A 19,107-nucleotide genomic window follows, 5' to 3' on the forward strand; every position below is an offset into this window, starting at 1 on the left:
CATCTGAGGCTTCAGTAAATTGTAGTAGTAACATCAAAGATCACTAACCACAGATCACCATAATAAATATAGTAATAACAAAAAGTTTGAAATATTGCAAGAATTACCAAAATGTGACACAGAGACATGAAGTGAACAAATGCTGTTGGAAAAAGGGCATTGATAAACTTGCTAAACGCAGGGTTGTCACAAACCTTCAATTGGTAAAAAACACAGTATCTGTGAAGCACTATAAAACAAAGCACAATAAAACAGTGTATGCCTGTATGTAAAATCTTGATATTCATGCCTTCCCCACAGGGCAATTGTGAGGATTAAGTGGAAGAAGTTTTCTAAAGTCCAGTGTGCTAATAAATCTCATTGGCTTTCTAAAAGCTGCCATGTCACATTTAAATCTTGATCATAATATTCTCTATAATCTAATAGTGTATTAGTGATCCTATCCGTTTCTTCTCTCCAATATGCCACACCAGTCTCTTCTGATCTCGTAAGGCAGGTTTTCTCTTAGAGTCTTGTGACTATTCTCTTTTCTTTAATTTCACTCATGCTTTGCCTTGTGTGGAAGGCACTCTCCCTCTTTTCTTCTTTTATGTCCTAAAACCTTCAGCTCAAACCCCACCTATTTTCTTGGAGTGTACCGTGATTATCCCAAATCATGCTGTTCTGTCTCTGCTAAATACGTAGAATGCTTCCATTATGGATCACTGCATACTAGTTTAGATCTGGAAGAGTTTGTTCCCTCTCCTTTCCCTGCCGTTAATTCTCAGTGTGTCTGACTTGCTCTTAAGCGCTCATCATAATGCCATGTTTCCCACCTATCGGTGGTGTTTGGAGTGACCACTTAAGGTGCAAGAATACAACATTAGACAACAAAAATTCACATAGTTAGAAAGTGATTCTCTCTTCTGTTCTCTTTCAATTCTTCAGAATGTGTAAAAGATTGTTTCAATTTGGTCTTTAACACTTCTCTAATACTTGTTTTCTCTTTAAGACAAAGAAAAAGAGAGCTTTCTGGAGGCAATAATGGTTAGCTAAATGTAATAACATAATTATTTTGTTTATATCATATATTTATATATTAATATACTTAATTATGTTACTTAACATATGTACACAATTAATTGCATATATAATAATTATACAATATATAATATATGTAATATATATTTTATATCAAATTATATTGAAATCTCTCTATATATACTGTACAGTTGATACTGTTCAGGTGATGATACAGGAAAATTCATGGAAGTGGTAAATGAATGATTGATCGAAGTTGAGTGCATTGACTATTGTAGAAAGTTGGATCTGAGTTCTATCATTTATGTGTACCTAGTCCAGAGACTGGACTTCTTTGAGCTTTGGGTTCCTCACCTGTCAAATGAGACTATTACTACCTGTTTCATAGGGTAGTTGTGAAGTTGGAAAGAGGTAAATTATGCAAGGCATTTGTCACAGTGGCCAGGACATAGTGACTTCTCAGCAACAACAGCCATTATACCTCTTCCTGATTGGTGTTCTTCCTGAGGCCGATCTTTACATACCGTTCATTCTAGGTCAGATTGTCCTTGAGACGAAAGTATTCAAATATATCTCTAATTTCCCAAACATGCATTTTCATGTGTATTCTTTTTCTTCCCATCTTGTAATTGAAAACAAGGAAGATATTGCTGGAAATAGTCTTATAACAGTCCTTTTTGTTGGTTGTTGTGTCTTCATAGTGATCTCAGGATAGAATATAACATTTTTCACTGAGATTGTAAATGTATTAAAATGTTTGCATAATAAATATCTGCTTGGATCTGAGAATTCCTTCTCAGATGCTTTCTTGAAACAAATGATACTCAACATGAAAGCCTTTGTAGTGAAAGAGCCCTATCTGGTAATTAGAGGTCACAGCCCGCACCAGGGTCTGTCTGACAACTCAGGTGCATTGACTACCTAGAGAGCAGAGATGAGTGTGAGATAGTCCCTGGGGAAGTGAAGCAAGGTCGCCTGTGCACTGTTTTGAGGTTCTGCTTTTGCTAACTGCTAACATATAAATGTCTTATTCATGAATGCCATCATTTAACTTCTGTAAGTGATTTTTGGGAAAAAAAATCTTTTACAACTCAGAGAAAAAGAAGAAATTGTTGCCTTCACATTTCGTTCTGATATCTGGTCTGTTGGGTTTAGGAAGACCTGACCTCTGACCACAGGTAGTGTACCTGACCTCCGGTAGTGTACTTGATATTCAAGGCCCTCCCCTCCCCCTCCCCCCCCCCAAACACCCCAAACAAAACACAACAAAACAAAAAAACCCAAAAGGGCAAGAAAAAGTCTCTTTAAATGGTCTCCTATGGTCTTCTAATTTCAGTGATTAGAAATCCAAGAATATTTAGTAAAACCATTGTTTTCTGTTAAAATACAATAAAAAGAGCTTATATTTTGGGGTCAGATTTACCTGGGTTGGAATCCCAGCAGTAGCATTGGATCTTGAGTGGTCTCCTCATCTCTCTGAGGCTCAGCTTCTTCAACTGTGAAAAGAATGAATAGTCTCTGCATTGCAGTACCTACCTACACTCTTTTAAAGCATTAAACGAGATTCTGTGATAGGGTACCTAGCTCAGTGTACCTAGTGTGTATTAGGCCCTCGGTAATTAACAGTTACCACTGCTGCTCTCTTGAAGGGGATTGGCTCAGTTACTATTACATTTTGTATATCAGTATGTCAAACTTTTCCATGGTGGCGGTTGAGGAGAGTGCTTTAAAGCCAGAAAAATGAAAGTTTGGTTAGAGAATGAAAGAAAAATCTCTAAGACAAGGGGTACTCCTTAAGGGAAGGCTTCAAGGTGGACTGTAAGGGCCACTGGTAGAGAACATTTTGTCCCCCTATAAATTTGGTTTGATCTAGCTTGGGGCAGGGTCACAGAAAAAGTCCCAGGTCAGGGAATATCTGGCCATTATACTTACCTGCATCTGAAGAAAAATGTGAAGAGGAGGATGGAGAGACTAGGAGGGGAGGAAGATCAGGGATATTCATTTTTCTTACTGATGTGCCATCTTTGTAAATCAACTCAGTAGTTCTTTTCCTCCTAGATTTAAAATGTCAGTATATTAATGCTGTTATCAAAGGGCAGATTAAATCACTGTTGGCAGAGGTGGCAGTCTGAAGGGAGATAAGTCTTCAGCTGTAAATATTCTATCCTGGCAAAGGAAAAAAAGGTTAATATCTGAACTTTCTCAATAACTTCCGTAATTTTTAAGATTATAGTTCATCATTCAGGCAAAAACTGTGTTTGAACCTACTTATAATTTTCTACAATTAAATCATTCCTACTGAAAATTTCTATAATTTTTCATTGAAGAATATTTACTTATAAATTGATAATATGTTTAATATTATACATGCTCCTGAATAATATAATAATATACATAAAATATAAATATATATAAAATTCAGGAGCAGATATATAATTTATGCTCAACTGAGGTCTTATACTGTATAAATCCTATGTAAGAAGATATTATGGCAACTTAGGTGATAAATTATTTCTGGTTTTGAGCAAAGTATATTTCCCAAAGGAATAGATTTTTGGAGATCAGAATAATGACATAATCGAAAAATAGAAATCTCCAATATTCTTTACTTGCTGTTGCCTTTTCTCCAAATATGTTTAGTGTCATGTGCTTCCCAGAATGTGCCTAATCGAATCTTTCATGTCAGTGTTAAGTATGATGCTGTCTGTTATCACAAGGTTGCTTCTAAAGGAGAAGACTCTGAAACATTGCTTCCAAATTTCAATTGACTGAACACAAAACAGTTTTGATGTACTACTTGGTATGCCCATAATCAAAGTGAGATATCTATTCAACATATTATCCATTCTTATTTTGGAGGGTAACATGCATAGTCTGATAGCACACCTGGAACCTCCATCCATCACAGCCCTTGCCACACTATACAGAAATTTTGCTTGGAGGTGCAGCCTCCTTATCTTTTATCTCCTTAGTCTAAATATATAGCACAGAAAAGGCATGTAGACAAGGCTCCATGAATGTTTGGGACGTGTTGGGTATATAGTTCCTGTGGGACATCCAAGAGAAGCTATCCAGTAGGCAGTATGATATATAGGTTGGAGCCCAAGAGAAGATTAATTTCGAAATCATCAGGCAAAAGTTTGTATCTGAAGCCATGTGTGTGCCTGCAAATATCAACTGAGAATTGTTAGGATGGAAAAAGTCAAAGGAAAAGATGGAATCCTGAGGGACATGAAGGTGTAAGGAATGGGCAAAATAAATTAGTTCGGCAAAGCTGACCAAGTGGAGAAGCCAAAAAAGAAGGGGTGAAATGGAGAGAATGCAATGTCCTGAAAATCATGGGAAGAAAGCTTTTAAGGAAGGAAGGAATGTTCATAATTGTCAAGTGCTACAGATAAATAACTGCAAATCGCTTATTATATTTATCAACAAGAAGTGTGTGTGTGTGTGTGTGCATCTGTGTGTGTGTATGAGAGAGAGAGAGAGAGGCAGAGGGAGAGAGAGATCTGGTGGATGTGTGATCTAGTGGGATGATGTGGTAAAAGCCATACTGTAACAAATTGAGGAACCAATGGCAAGTGAGAAGTGGAGACAATTATTTCAAGAAGCTTAATTTTGAGAAAGGAGATAAGATTAGGGTTGTAACTGGAGGGAGAAAGAGGTAGAGGGAAGTACCTGATCACAACTTAATGGTTTGGTAAGAAACCACTTAGAAATGGAGAGGTCAGTGGTGTAGAAAAATAACAGAATAGATTGATGGGCTTAGCTCTATGAGAATCTAAGAAGGAATGGAAAGTAGAGGAGAGCTGGAGACATTGGCCCAGTACAGGTAGAATTTGGGGGGGCAGCACACTTCTTTCATTGTCACAGGAGGAGGGGAGGAAAGGATGAGTTTGTAGGAAGGCTTGGTGTCAGAATTTGAGGGAATTTCTATCTGATTATTTTTTATTTTCTTTATGAACTAGGAAGTTAGGTCATCTACTGGGAGTATAAGATAGGAGTTATGGGATAAGAGGTTTGGTGAAAACATGGAAGGTATAGATACGGCTTCTGTGCAGAAGAGGGAGCTGACCAAGGAAATCTAAAATTGCCAAGAAATGTTGATGCCCAGCTGGAATTGGATACTGAATTTGTAGAAGCAATGAAGAGCTTGGCTCTACATGTTTTTTCTCTAGCAGCACTCAGCAGTTTGGTACAGAAGTGGAAAGAATAAATAGCTGGATTGATCCAGGTTTAGAATTTGCTAGAAAGGTGCGGTAAAAAAGTATAACTGAACAATAAAGTTAAAGGTAGTGTGTCAGTAAAGTTCTGTCTATCTTGTATAGTGCTTCTATAGCTGAGGCGTCATTTGATAGAACTTTCGAGTTTATAAAATGTTTTCCTCATTTATTATATTTCTTCTCTGGACAAGAAGCCCGTCTCCATAAAAGCCCCATTTTCCATTTGGAGGAGTGGACTTGGGAAAGTTAAGTATGTTGTTCAACATCCCATCCATGTCTGGTGAAGTTAGTACTGGAGCTCAGATCTTCTGGCACCAAATCCATCTTCTTTCCACCAGATCTCATTTTCTCCACGCATAAAAAAGAAATTAGAAGTAACTCCTAATAGAATGCAATTTAATTAAAGTTCATTTCTTTTCTACCTCATCATGGACAATTGAGAGAATGGGCTCGGGGACCATATTGCTCGGGTTCAGATTCTGACTCTACCTCTCGTTAGCTGTGTGAACCTTGGTCAAATTACTCTACCTCTTTGTTTCACATTTCTTATTGGTAATATGTGGATAATAATATTATTTTGTCGTATAACTGTTGTAAAGCGTGAATGAGTTAATACAGGCAAAACAGAACAATACATGGCACTTTTCAAGTATTTATTTCAAGTATTCAATAAATGTTAGTTATTATTATTGCTGAATTCTTGGCAACCTCCATGAATTCAGTCTCCCAGTAAGCTTGCCTCAGGTAAATGGCTGTTCGTTTCTTGAACCTCAGGTTAATTTCCTTAATCTTCCACTTCCGTTACTTTATTGCAACTGAGATAGGTGATCACCCAACTTTCCATCTACTCATCCACATTTCCCAGCTATCTTGCAGGCAGTTGGGGCTACATGGCTAGATTTGCCCAATGAGTGAGAGCTGGACATGATGTCTTTCACTCCTGGATCAAAAGATAGAACTACTGCTCAATCCTCCATTTCTCTTTTGTTTCCTGCCATAGCAACAGAAGAAGCCATGTATTCTACATAGAAAAACTAGAGAATGGGACACCATCATTAATCCAAGATCTCTGAGTTACTGCATGAAAAACTGTTGCTCTGGAGAGCCCCCTAGCACTACAGTAGACCTCTTGTGCATGAGAAATAAATCCTTGTTATGTTTAAGCTACTGAGGTTTTGGGGTTATTGATTATTGTGGCATAATTTAATCTAATAGGATTAATACACCTGTGTTCTTGCTTGAGTCAAATTGAAAGAAAAATACTTAGTTCACTGTTAATGACAATTCAGGGGTGAATTGTTATATAAAATAACAATGTAGCAATATGTTGTCAAGGAATGCTTGTGGTGCTTGATAATAAATCAGTGCTAAGGTATTATACATGCAGTCCTTTCTAGAGGCAAAATTCAGTCCTCTCCTCTTTTATATAAAATTTCTAAAAGGTGAAGAGAAGTTTAAAAATTTCTTTGAGGAGCTTCAACCATCCACTGAGGTTACTGGCAAAAGTACTTGAAGTGGATAACATAGTAATAGTTGTTCATAGACAGTGTCTGAACACGACCTTGACTTTGAATAAGAAAATCAAAGAACCATTGACTCTCAGAGCAGGAGGAGGTTTTATAGGTGTCTACCAAATCATGTTTTTTCTCTTCTAAAGGGTCATCCACTCTTGGACATCTCACCTGGTGGATCACTGCAGATGGCACTATTTTTAAGACAGTTCTGCTTTGAAGGGGGGGACCATTAAATGTTTTCTTCTGGTAGATCTGGCTCCATGTTTCTTTAACTTAACCTTTTCTTTTATGTTTTCTTTTCTTCTTTCTTCCCTCCTTCCCTCCTTCCTTTCCTACCTTCCTTCTTTCCTTCCTTCCCTTCTCTCTCTCTGTCTCTCTCTGTCTCTTTCTTTACTTTTTTCTTTAAGGCTTTTCTTTTATGTTTCTATACTATGTTCCCTTTTAACCAGACAGAGTGTCTGACCATGGTAGGCCTGGCTTCATGGGGCTGCCCATGCTTTTTGCTCAAGGTATACTAAAAATTCCCATGAGAATGGTGCAGTTACACACATTCATGCTTTTCAAGTGCTTATACATTTTTGTGTTCAGAAGCAGAGAGACCCTTGAGGTCTGGGTGACAAAAACCACACAGACGAAGAGAAACAAAGATAGGGCTATTGGGGAGAACTTAGATAAAAGGACCCTTTTGCTCTACATGCCTGACTGGATTCAGTAATTTCAGTGGCATAGCTGGGACGAGGCTGGGTTTTGTCCCTACAGAATCATAGGGAGTGACACACATTCCAGGGGGCACCAATCAGGGACAGCAGGCAATGGTGAAGGAGAAATGACCTATGTGTAGAGTGAGGGTGTAGGATTACAATTTTTTATCATACTCTGTAAAAATGTATTAGTTTTATTAATGGTTATAAGATGTTTCTGTGGGAAAAAAATTTCTATAAAAAATGTTTTTAAGCAATACTATTTATGTATGCTGACTTTTTAATTAGCTTTTGAAATGCAGTATCATTAGTTCTCATATCCAGGATGATTTGGGGTGGTTTATTAGTGAGCTTTTATTATTACTAGGTGACATGCTAGTAAAATTGTCAGTGCTTTCTTGAAATCTGAATAAAAATAAATTTTAAATTCCTAAATTCAGACCAGTTCTCTTAGGTAAATCACAAATGCTTAGATTTAAGTGGATCTTTATTCTTGTGCTTAATAATTGAAGTTGGGAAAACTAGTTCTTTTTTTTTTTTTTTTTTTTTTTTTGCTGTACGCGGGCCTCTCACTGTTGTGGCCTCTCCCGTTGCGGAGCACAGGCTCCGGACACACAGGCTCCGCGGCCATGGCTCGCGGGCCCAGCCGCTCCGCGGCATGTGGGATCTTCCGGGATCGGGGCACGAACCCGTGTCCCCTGCATCGGCAGGCGGACTCTCAACCACTGCGCCACCAGGGAAGCCCAACTAGTTCTTTTAATGATTTTCTTTTGCTTAAATCTAAGAATGCTTATTAGTGACTCAGTGCAATTGTTCCCTTTATTCTTTTCTTATTGAGCTATCAAACAGTTTTGCCAAAGGCTTCTCTGTTTCCCTTGCTACTGTTTTTTTCCTCATGAATTATGGTGCAATTCAACTGGGTCCGGTGCTTTGTCGAATTGAATAGTTTTAATTGCCTTATTTGCAATGGGAAAATCTTTTAATATTTCACTTTGCCCCTCAAGAAATTATATTTTCATCCGTATGACACATTTCTCTCTCCTTCATTAATGAAAAGCAAAATAAAGCTACATGCTTAGACCTTCATTTATAGATCTTATCATCCCCTCCCACCCATCTCTTTAACTGTGATTGAAAAAAGAAATAGAGATTTAACTCAATGAATCCATTTCATGCTTCCTCTGTTGGTAGATAATCTTCATTATATTTCTCTAACCAGTGTCTTTCTGCACTGAGAAAAGAGGTGACTGGTTAAATCACTATCTAGGAGCTTCTTTTTGTGGCCTCAGAAACCTTTTCTGCTCACTTGTCAGAGTCTACATCACCCTCCTGTGGTCTGGCTAGGGGCCGTCCTTCGCTTGCTTTTGCATAAACCAGCCTACAAGAAGAAAGTCCTTAAGACCAGAAATATCGTTAGGGCAAATGTGCTAGGCTTTGCTGACCGCTGGAATAAGAGGATGGAGAATTTTCTGTTTCCATTATCCATGGCATGCTCTGTTGATTTCCTTTGAATATTGCTCCTTACCATCCGATATCACTGCCATCATACAGTTATGTTTCACTTTTTGTTGCTGTAACTGGCTTCAAATAAAATTTGCTCTTTGAAATATGCTTTTCAGTCTTCATGCTCAAATCTTATTTTGGTTTAAATCATGAATTTTCCCCACCAAAAAATCTTGCTTATGTTTAATGTGACTGAATGAAAAAAATTCTCATCGTACGACTATGCCCAAAGCATTCTCTTTTCTTCCCCCTTTTTAATCATTTCTTTTTCATTTTTTATTTGAAAACTTCAAATGTACATAAAGAGTGAAAAGGAAAAGTATAATGATCCCTCATTACCCATCATCCTATGGCAAAAATTATCAATATGTTGCCAAACTTGATTCATCTGTACCTCCCACTTTCCATTCTATGCTGGTTATTTGTATTTAACAGCTTTATTGAGGTATAAGATTCATAGAATTCACCCGCTGTAAGAGTACAAGATGATGATTTTTAGTAAATTTATACAGATGTTCAAAAATTACCACAATCTTGTTTTAAAACATTTTATCACCCCAATAAGTCCCCATGGACCCCCTCCTCCCCACTCCCATTGCCTGTTTATAGTCAATTCCTGCTCCCAACCTGAGCTCCAGGCAACCATTGATCTGCTTTATATCTCCATAGACTTGCCTCTTCTGGATGTTTCATATATGGAGAATTATACAATATGTAATCTTTTGTTTCTTCCACTTAGCATAATATTTTTGAGATTCATCCATGTTGTAGCATATATAAGTACTTCAATTATTTTTAAAACTGAAGAGTATTCCAGTATATAGATAGATGACATTTTGTTTATGCACTCATAAATTGATGCATATTTGTATGTAGGTTGGGGCTTTTGTGCTATAAAAATGCTATGAACATTCATTTAAAAGTCCTTTTGTGTACATATTTTCATTTTTCTTGGGTAGATACATAGGTGTGGAATTGCTGGGATATATGGTAGTTTTTTAAGAAACTGGAAACCTGTGTTCTGAAGCAGTTGCGCCAGTTTACATCTCTACCAGCAATGTGTGAGTTCCAGTTTCTCCACATTCTCCCCAACACTTGCATTTCTCTCCATTTTATTATAGCCATTCAACTGCATAGGAAGTGGTATCTCTTGTGGTTTTAATTTGCATATCCCTAATGACTAATGATGTGGAGCATCTTTTCATGTACTTATTAGCCCTTCATATATCTTCTCTAGTGAAAAGTCTATTCATGTATTGTGTTCGTGTATTAACTGCGTTGTTTGTCTTATTATTGAGACACAAGAGTTTTGTTTGTTTTCATGTTCTAGACATAAATCCCTTATGAGATATATAACTTATGAATTTTTCTCAATCCAATCTGTGGTTTTCCTTTCATTTGATTACTGATATATATTTTTTAACATCTTTATTGGAATATAATTGCTTTACAATGGTGTGTTAGTTTCTGCTGTATAGCAAAGTGAATCAGCTATATGTATACATATATCCCTATATCCCCTCCATCTTGCACCTCCCTGCCACCCTCCTTATCCCACCCCTCTAGGTGGTCACAAAGCACTGAGCTGATCTCCCTGTGCTATATAGCTGCTTCCCACTAGCTATCGATTTTACATTTGGTAGTGTATATATGTCAGTGCCATTCTCGCACTTTGTCCCAGCTTACCCTTACCCCTCCTCATGTCCTCAAGTCTATTCTGTGCATCTGCATCTTTATTTCTGTCCTGCCAGGAGGTTCTTCAGAACCCCCCCTTTTTTTTTGGTTCCATGTATATGTGTTAGCATACAGTATTTGTTTTTTCCTTTCTGACCTACTTCACTCTGTATGACAGACTCTATGTCCATCCACCTCACTACAAATAACGCAATTTCGTTTCTCTTTCTGGCTGAGTAATATTCCATTGTATATATGTGCCACATATTCTTTATCCATTCATCTGTCGCTGGACACTTAGGTTGCTTCCATGTCCTGGCTATTGTAAATAGAGCTGCAATGAACATTGTGGTACATGACTCCTTTTGAATTATGGTTTTCTCAGGGTATATGCCCAGTAGTGGGATTGCTGGGTCATAGGGTAGTTCTATTTTTAGTTTTTTAAGGACTCCATACTGTTCTCCATAGTGGCTGTATCAATTTACATTCCCACCAAAAGTGCAAGAAGGTTCCCTTTTCTCCACACCCTCTCCAGCATTTATTGTTTGTAGATTTTTTGATGATGGCTATTCTGACTGGTGTGAGGTGATACCTCATTGTAGTTTTGATTTGCATTTCTCTAATGATTAGTGATGTTGAGCATCCTTTCATGTGTTTGTTGGCAATCTGTATATCTTCTTTGGAGAAATGTCTATTTAGGTCTTCTGCCCATTTTTAGATTGGGTTGTTTGTTTTTTTGATATTGAGCTGCATGAGCTGCCTGTACATTTTGGAGATTAATCCTTTGTCAGTTACTTCATTTGAAAATATTTTCTCCCATTCTGAGGGTTGTCTTTTCATCTTGTTTATGGTTTCGTTTGTTGCGCAAAAGCTTTTAAGTTTCATTAGGTCCCATTTGTTTATTTTTGCTTTTATTTCTATTTCTCTAGGAGGTGGGTCAAAAAGGATCTTGCTGTGATGTATGTCATATAGTGTTCTGCTTATGTTTTCCTCTAAGAGTTTGATGGTGTATGGCCTTACATTTAGGTCTTTAGTCCATTTTGAGTTTATTTTTGTGTATGGTGTTAACGGAGTGTTCTAATTTCATTCTTTTACATGTAGCTGTCCAGTGTTCCCAGCACCACTTATTGAAGAGGCTGTTTTTTCTCCATTGTATATTCTTGCCTCCTTTGTCAAAGATAAGGTGACCATATGTGTGTGGTTTTATCTCTGGGTTTTCTATCCTGTTCCATTGATCTGTATTTCTGTTTTTGTGCGAGTACCATACTCTCTTGATTACTGTAGCTTTGTAGTATAGTCTGAAGTCTGGGAGCCTGATGTATCCACCTGCATTGTTCTTTCTCAAGATTGCTTTGCCTATGTCTTTCCATACAAATTGTGAAATTTTTTGTTCTAGTTCTGTGAAAAATGCCATTGGTAGTTTGATAGGGATTGCATTGAATCTGTATATTGCTTTGGGTAGTAGAGTCATTTTCACAATGTTGATTCTTCCAATCCCAGAACATGGTATATCTCTCCATCTGTTTGTATCATCTTTAATTTCTTTCATCAGTGTCTTATTGTTTTCTGCAAACAGGTCCTTTGTCTCCTTAGGCAGATTTATTCCTAGGTGTTTATTCTTTTTGTTGCAGTGTTAAATGGAAGTGTTTCCTTAATTTCTCTTTCAGGTTTTTCATCATTAGTGCATAGGAATGCAAGAGAGTTCTGTGCATTAATTTTGTATTCTGTTACTTTACCAAATTCATTGATTAGCTCTAGTAGTTTTCTGGTATCCTCTTTAGGATTCTCTATGTATAGTATCATGTCATCTACAAACAGTGACAGTTTTACTTCACCTTTTCTTATTTGGATTCGTTTTATTTCTTTTTCTTCTCTGATTGCTGTGGCTAAAACTTCAAAAGTATGTTGAATAATAATGGTGAGAGTGGGCAACCTTGTCTTGTTCCTCATCTTGGTGGAAATGGTTTCAGTTTTTCACCATTGAGAAAGATGTTGGCTGCGGGGCTTCCCTGGTGGCGCAGTGGTTGAGAGTCCGCCTGCTGATGCAGGGGACACGGGTTCATGCCCCGGTCCAGGAGGATCCCACATGCCGTGGAGCGGCTGGGCCTGTGAGCCATGGCCGCTGAGCCTGCGTATCTGAAGCCTGTGCTCTGCAATGGGAGAGGCCACAACAGTGAGAGGCCTGCGTATCGAAAAAAAAAAAAAAAAAAAAAAAAAAGAAAGATGTTGGCTATGGGTTTGTCATATATGCCCTTTATCATGTTGAGGTAAGTTCCTTCTATGCCTACTTTCTGGAGAGTTTTTATCATAAACAGGTGTTGAATTTTGTCGAAAGCTTTTTTTGCATCTATTGAGATGATCATATGGTTTCTCTCCTTCAGTTTGTTAATATGGTATATCACATTGATTGATTTGTGTATATTGAAGAATCCTTGCATTCCTGGGATAAACCCCACTTGATTATGGTATATGATCTTTTGAATGTGCTGTTGGATTCTGTTTGCTAGTATTTTGTTGAGGATTTTTGCATCTGTGTTCATCAGTGATATTGGCCTATAGTTTTCTTTTTCTGTGACATCTTTGTCTGACTTTGGTATCAGGGTGATGGTGGCCTTGTAGAATGAGTTTGGGAGTGTTCCTCCTTCTGCTATGTTTTGGAAGAGTTTGAGAAAGATAGATGTTGTCTCTTCTCTAAATGTTTGATAGAGTTCACCTGTAAAGCCATCAGGTCCTGGGCTTTCATTTGTTGGAAGATTTTTAATCATAGTTTCAATTTCAGTGCTTGTGATTGGTCTGTTTATATTTTCTGTTTCTTCCTGGTTTAGTCTTGGAAGGTTGTGCTTTTCTAAGAATTTGTCCATTTCTTCCAGGTTGTCCATTTTATTGGCATATGGTTGCTTGTAGTAATCCATCATGATCCTTTGTGTTTCTGCAGTATCAGTTGTTACTTCTTTTTCATTTCTAATTATGTAGATTAGAGTCTTGTCCCTTTTTTTCTTTATGAGTCTGGCTTATGGTTTATCAATTTTGCTTATCTTCTCAAAGAACCAGCTTTTAGTTTTATTGATCTTTGCTATGATTTCCTTCATTCATTTATTTCTGATCTGATCTTTATGATTTCTTTCCTTCTGCTAACTTTGGGTTTTTTTTTGTTTTTCTTCCTCTAATTGCTTTAGCTGTAAGGTTAGGTTGTTTACTTGAGATTTTTCTTGTTTCTTGAGGCAGCATTGTATTGCTATACACTTCCCTCTTAGAACTGCCTCTGCTGCATCCCATAGGTTTTGGGTCATTGTGTTTCCATTGTCATTTGTTTCTAGGTATTTTTTGACTTCCTCTTTGATTTCTTCAATGATATCTTGGTTATTTAGTAGTGTATTATTTAGCCTCCATGTGTTTGTATTTTTTACAGTTTTTTTCCTGTAATTGATATCTAGTCTCATAGTGTTGTGTTTAGAAAAGATACTTGGTACAATTTCAACTTTCTTAAATTTACCACAGCTTGATTTGTGACCCAAGTTATGATCTCTCCTGGAGAATGTTCCATGAGCACTTGAGAAGAAAGTGTACTCTTTGGTTTTTGGATGGAATGTCCTATAAATATCAGTTAAATCCATCTTGTTTAATGCATCATTTAAAGCTTGTGTTTCCTTACTTATTTTCATTTTGGTTGATCTGTTCTTTGGTGAAAGTGGGTGTTAACATCCCCTACTATTATTGTGTTACTGTCGATTTCCCCTTTTATGGCTGTTAGCATTTGCCTTATGTATTGAGATGCTTCTATGTTGGGTGCATAAATATTTACAATCATTATATCTTCCTCTTGGATTGATCCCTTGATCATTATGTAGTGTCCTGCTTTGTCTCCTGTCATAGTCTTTATTATAGTCTATTTTGTCTGATATGGGAATTGCTACTCCAGCTTTCTTTTGATTTCCATTTGCATGGAGTATCTTTTTCCATCCCCTCACTTTCAGTCTGTATGTGTTCCTAGGTCTGAAGTGGGTCTCTTGTAGACAGCATATCTTTGGGTCTTGTTTTGTATCCATTCAGCCAGTCTATGTCTTTTCATGGGAGCATTTAATCCATTTACCTTTAAGGTAGATATTGATGTGTATGTTCTTATTACCATTTTCTTAAATGTTTTGGGTTTGTTATGGTAGGTCTTTTCCTTCTTTTGTGTTTCCTACCTAGAGAAGTTCCTTTAGCATTTTTTGTAAAGCTGGTTTGGTGGTGCTGAATTCTCTTAGCTTTTGCTTGTCTGTAAAGGTTTTAATTTCTCTGTTGAATCTGAATGAGATCCTTGCTAGGTAGAGTAATGTTGGTTGTAGGTTTTTCCCTTTCATCACTTTAAATATGTTTTGCCACTCCCTTCTGGCTTGCAGAATTTCTGCTGAAAGATTAGCTGTTAACCTTATGGGGATTCCCTTGTATGTTATTTGTTGATTTTCCCTTGCTGCTTTTACTACTTATTCTATTTCATTTTTTTGTGTGTGTGGTATGCGGGCCTCTCACTGCTGTGGCCTCTCCTGTTGCAGAGCACAGGCTCTGGACGCTCCGGCTCAGCGGCCATGGCTCATGAGCCCAGCCGCTGCACGACATGTGGGATCCTCCCGGCCTGGGGCACGAACCCATGTCCCCTGCATCGGCAGGCGGACCTTCAACCACTGCGCCACCAGGGATGCCCCTCTATTTCATTTTTGATAGTTTGATTAATATGTGTCTTGGCATGTTTCTCCTTGGATTTATCCTGTATTGGACTCTTCGCGCTACCTGGACTTGATTGACTATTTCTTTTCCCATATTAGGGAAGTTTTCAACTATAATCTCTTTAAATATTTTCTCAGTCTCTTTGTTTTTCTCTTCTGGGACCCCTATAATTCGAATGTTGGTGCATTTAATGTCGTCCCAGTGGTCTCTTGAGACTGTCCTCAATTCTTTTCATTCTTTTTTCTTTCTTCTGCTCTGGTATTTATTTCTCCTATTTTGTCTTCCAGGTCACTTATCCATTCTTCTGCCTCAGTTATTCTGGTATTGATTCCTTCTAGAGAATTTTAAATTTCGTTTATTGTGCTGTTCATCATTGTTTGTTTGCTTTTTAGGTCTTCTAGGTCCTTGTTAAATGTTTTTTGTATTTTTTCCATTCTGTTTCCAAGATTTCGGGTCATCTGTGCTATCATTACTCTGGATTCTTTTTCAGGTAGACTGCCTATTTCCTCTTCATTTTTTTGGTCTGGTGGGTTTTTACCTTGCTCCTTCATCTGCTACGTATTTCTCTGTCTTCTCACTTTGCTTAACTTACTGTGTTTGGGATCTCCTTTTCGCATGCTGCATGTTTGCAGTTCCTGTCATTTTTGGTGTCTGCCCCCAGTGGGTAAGGTTCAGTGGGTTGTGTAGGTTTCCTGGTGTAGGAGACTGATGCCTGTGTTCTGGTGGATGAGGTTGGATCTTGCTTTCTGGTGGGTAGGATCACGTCCAGTGGTGTGTTTTGGGGTGTCTGTGACCTTATTATGATTTTAAGCAGCCTCTCTGCTAATGGGAGGGGTTGTGTTCCTGTCTTACCAGTTGTTTGGCATGGTGTGTCCAGCACTGGAGCTTGCTGGTCATTGAGTGAAGCTTGGTCTTGGCGTTGAGATGGAGATCTCTGGGAGAGCCCTCGCAGATTAATACTATGTGGGGCCAGGAGCCTGTGGTGGTGCAATGTCCTGAACTTGGCTCTCTCCACTCAGAGGCTCAGGCCTGACTCCTGGCCGGAGCAACAAGACCCTGTCAGCCACACGGTTGCTTGAATGGTCCTTCAAATGTTGTCTTTATATGATTAAGAGGACAGTCTTCTGGAGGCACATGTCTCCTTTCTTTATGCATCAAGTCCAAAGTGATACAAGCAGCTCTGGAATTTACTGCTTTCTGTAGGATTCTTTTCCCTGTCTGCTTATAGCACTCCCGACATGCCCTTCTAATCAAAATGAAACAAAATAACACCGTACCATGTATATTAGTTTCCTAGGTCTGCCATTACAAAGTACCACCAATATAATGGTTTAAAACAACAGAAATTTATTCTCTCACAGTTCTGGAGATCAGAAATCTGAATCAAAGTATCAGCAGGGCTGTACTGCTTGTGTGAAGGATATAGGGAGAGGGCAGAAGGATCTAGGGAAGATTCCTTCCAGCTTCTGGTAACTCCAAGTGTTGTTTTTTTGTGTGGCAGCCTGACTCCAATCTCTGCCTCTGTCTTCATAAGGACTCTCCATTTGTCTCTGTGCCTCAAATCTCCTTCTGCTTTTCTCTTGTAAGGACATCTGCCATCGGATTTAGGGTCCACCCCAAATTCTGAATCATCACCACATCACGAGAACCTTAATTTAATGAAACTTGCAAAAACTCTTTTTCCAAATAAGGTCATATACACAGGCTTAAGGGATTAGGGTGCGGACATATCTTTTTGGGAAACACAATTCCCCAGTACATCATGGCAGCACCACATCCCATGTCATCACTACATCATGACAACTCATTATCTCCTTCACTTTCAGTTTTTACATTTGATTTCCAACTTATTAGTTGAAAGTCTTAAAATTTAGGATATCAGCCACAAGAGTTGGGGTCAAGGCCTCAAATCTCTCATAATGAGATTTGGTCAAACCATTTGGTGGGACTATTTGTATCTGTGGTGAACTGAACTGAGTCCATGAAGGTCTCGGAGGACAGATTTGGACTAGAAATGCCTTCCTTGCATCCCTGGTATAAGTTTTTCCTTCATCTCACACCAACTCAGAGAATGGGGAAGGGAAGTTGCTTGAGACTTGAAAATGACCTTGTTAAGGTGATTGAAGTTTGAGTTGACTGGGTTTAAATCCTAAACAGACCGAATAATTTCCCCAAAGATTGTTTTCAACTGAAAGATACTTAGTTAACTTGAAGTGGCAAGATGAAGTGTTTTCAGCTACTGAGAGAAACTGGAGGTTTGTGAGCAAGTTGAGTTCAGTAAGAAAATAACATTTCTGTACATCTGAGTGGGACACATGTTAGAGTGGCTAGAAGTACAGTATTTTATTTATTTTTTGTTACATTTTCAACTTTCTGTTGTCTGTTTTATTTTAACTCCCTATGCAACTATGGCTCTTGTAAGGCTGATATTTACACAGAATTGCAAAAGTTGTAGGGATAAATGAGAACTTAAAGAAAAATGCCACTAACTGTCAGAGTATAATTTTCAAAATATTTAAATCCTGACTTTCATACAAATATAGAGGAAACATGACAAAGATTTATTTAATTCATTTTCAAGGAAACCAGTAGGATGATAAGCCTGATTCAAAAGATAAATAGAAGAAAAGTATTAGTGATTCCCTCAGGGAAGTTATACTGAGATAAACTTACTAAGTTGGGGCCTAAACTGGTTAATGTCTTACAGGAAGATAAAACCATAACCTTTGAGTTTATTTTTTCCTACTGGAAATAAATAATTTGTATTTCCATCAGACAAAAATCTATAACTTAATATGTAACTTCATAGAATATTGGCTTATTAATAAATAATAAATGGCAAGTCAAACACTGCTATATCCCCTGATATAGTTAAAGAGTCAGTGGGTAGATCTGTTAGTTCATGCTCCTGTATCACATTAAAAGAACATAAGATGCTCCTTTTGCCTTATTTTCAAGATTTGCATTTTTTTTTTTTTCTTAGCAGATACTTCATTATGATCTTTAAAGCTAGGGCCTTATTTCATTGCTATATACTCTATTGGAATTCAGAGCAAAAAATAAAAACATAGCCGTAGATTTTGTTCTGTTTAGGAGCAATGAGAGATAAGAAATTTAAGAGTAGCAGAATATGCCACCCCCAAATATGCCACTTGGCATAAGGATTATTTGAGCCAAAGGTATTTGAGAAGTAGATAGAAGAAAAGCTCTCTGCCCCCTCCCTATATGCCTAAAAGCAGGACACAAATTTGTAAAGGTATCCCTCTCACCCCTCTCTACCAGAAAGGACAGAAGTTAATCACCAGAGTAAGTCTAGATGCTTATCAGCCCACGTACAGCACCAGAGGAATCTACATAAGAAACCTTGCTAGTTAGCCCTTATCTACCATTACTTTTCCTTATACATTTGCCTTCCCACAGTTTGCCACCCCTGGAAGTTCAAAGTCCTTTTCCTTTATCTCGTCACTTCTCTGAAAAATTTATTGTTATTTTGTTAAGATGCCCTAGTTCTAGGGCTTCCCTGGTGGCGCAGTGGTTGAGAGTCCGCCTGCCGATGCAGGGGACACGGGTTCGTGCCCCGATCCCGGAAGATCCCACATGCCGCGGAGCGGCTGGGCCCGCGAGCCATGGCCGCGGAGCCTGTGTGTCCGGAGCCTGTGCTCCGCAACGGGAGAGGCCACAGCAGTGAGAGGCCCGCGTACAGCAAAAAAAAAAAAAAAAAAAAAAAAAGATGCCCTAGTTCTAAACACCCCTTTGAGCACAGCATTG

This window comes from Mesoplodon mirus (genome assembly GCF_964341445.2).
Source record: "Mesoplodon mirus genome assembly, chromosome: 12".
NCBI lineage: Eukaryota > Metazoa > Chordata > Mammalia > Artiodactyla > Ziphiidae > Mesoplodon > Mesoplodon mirus.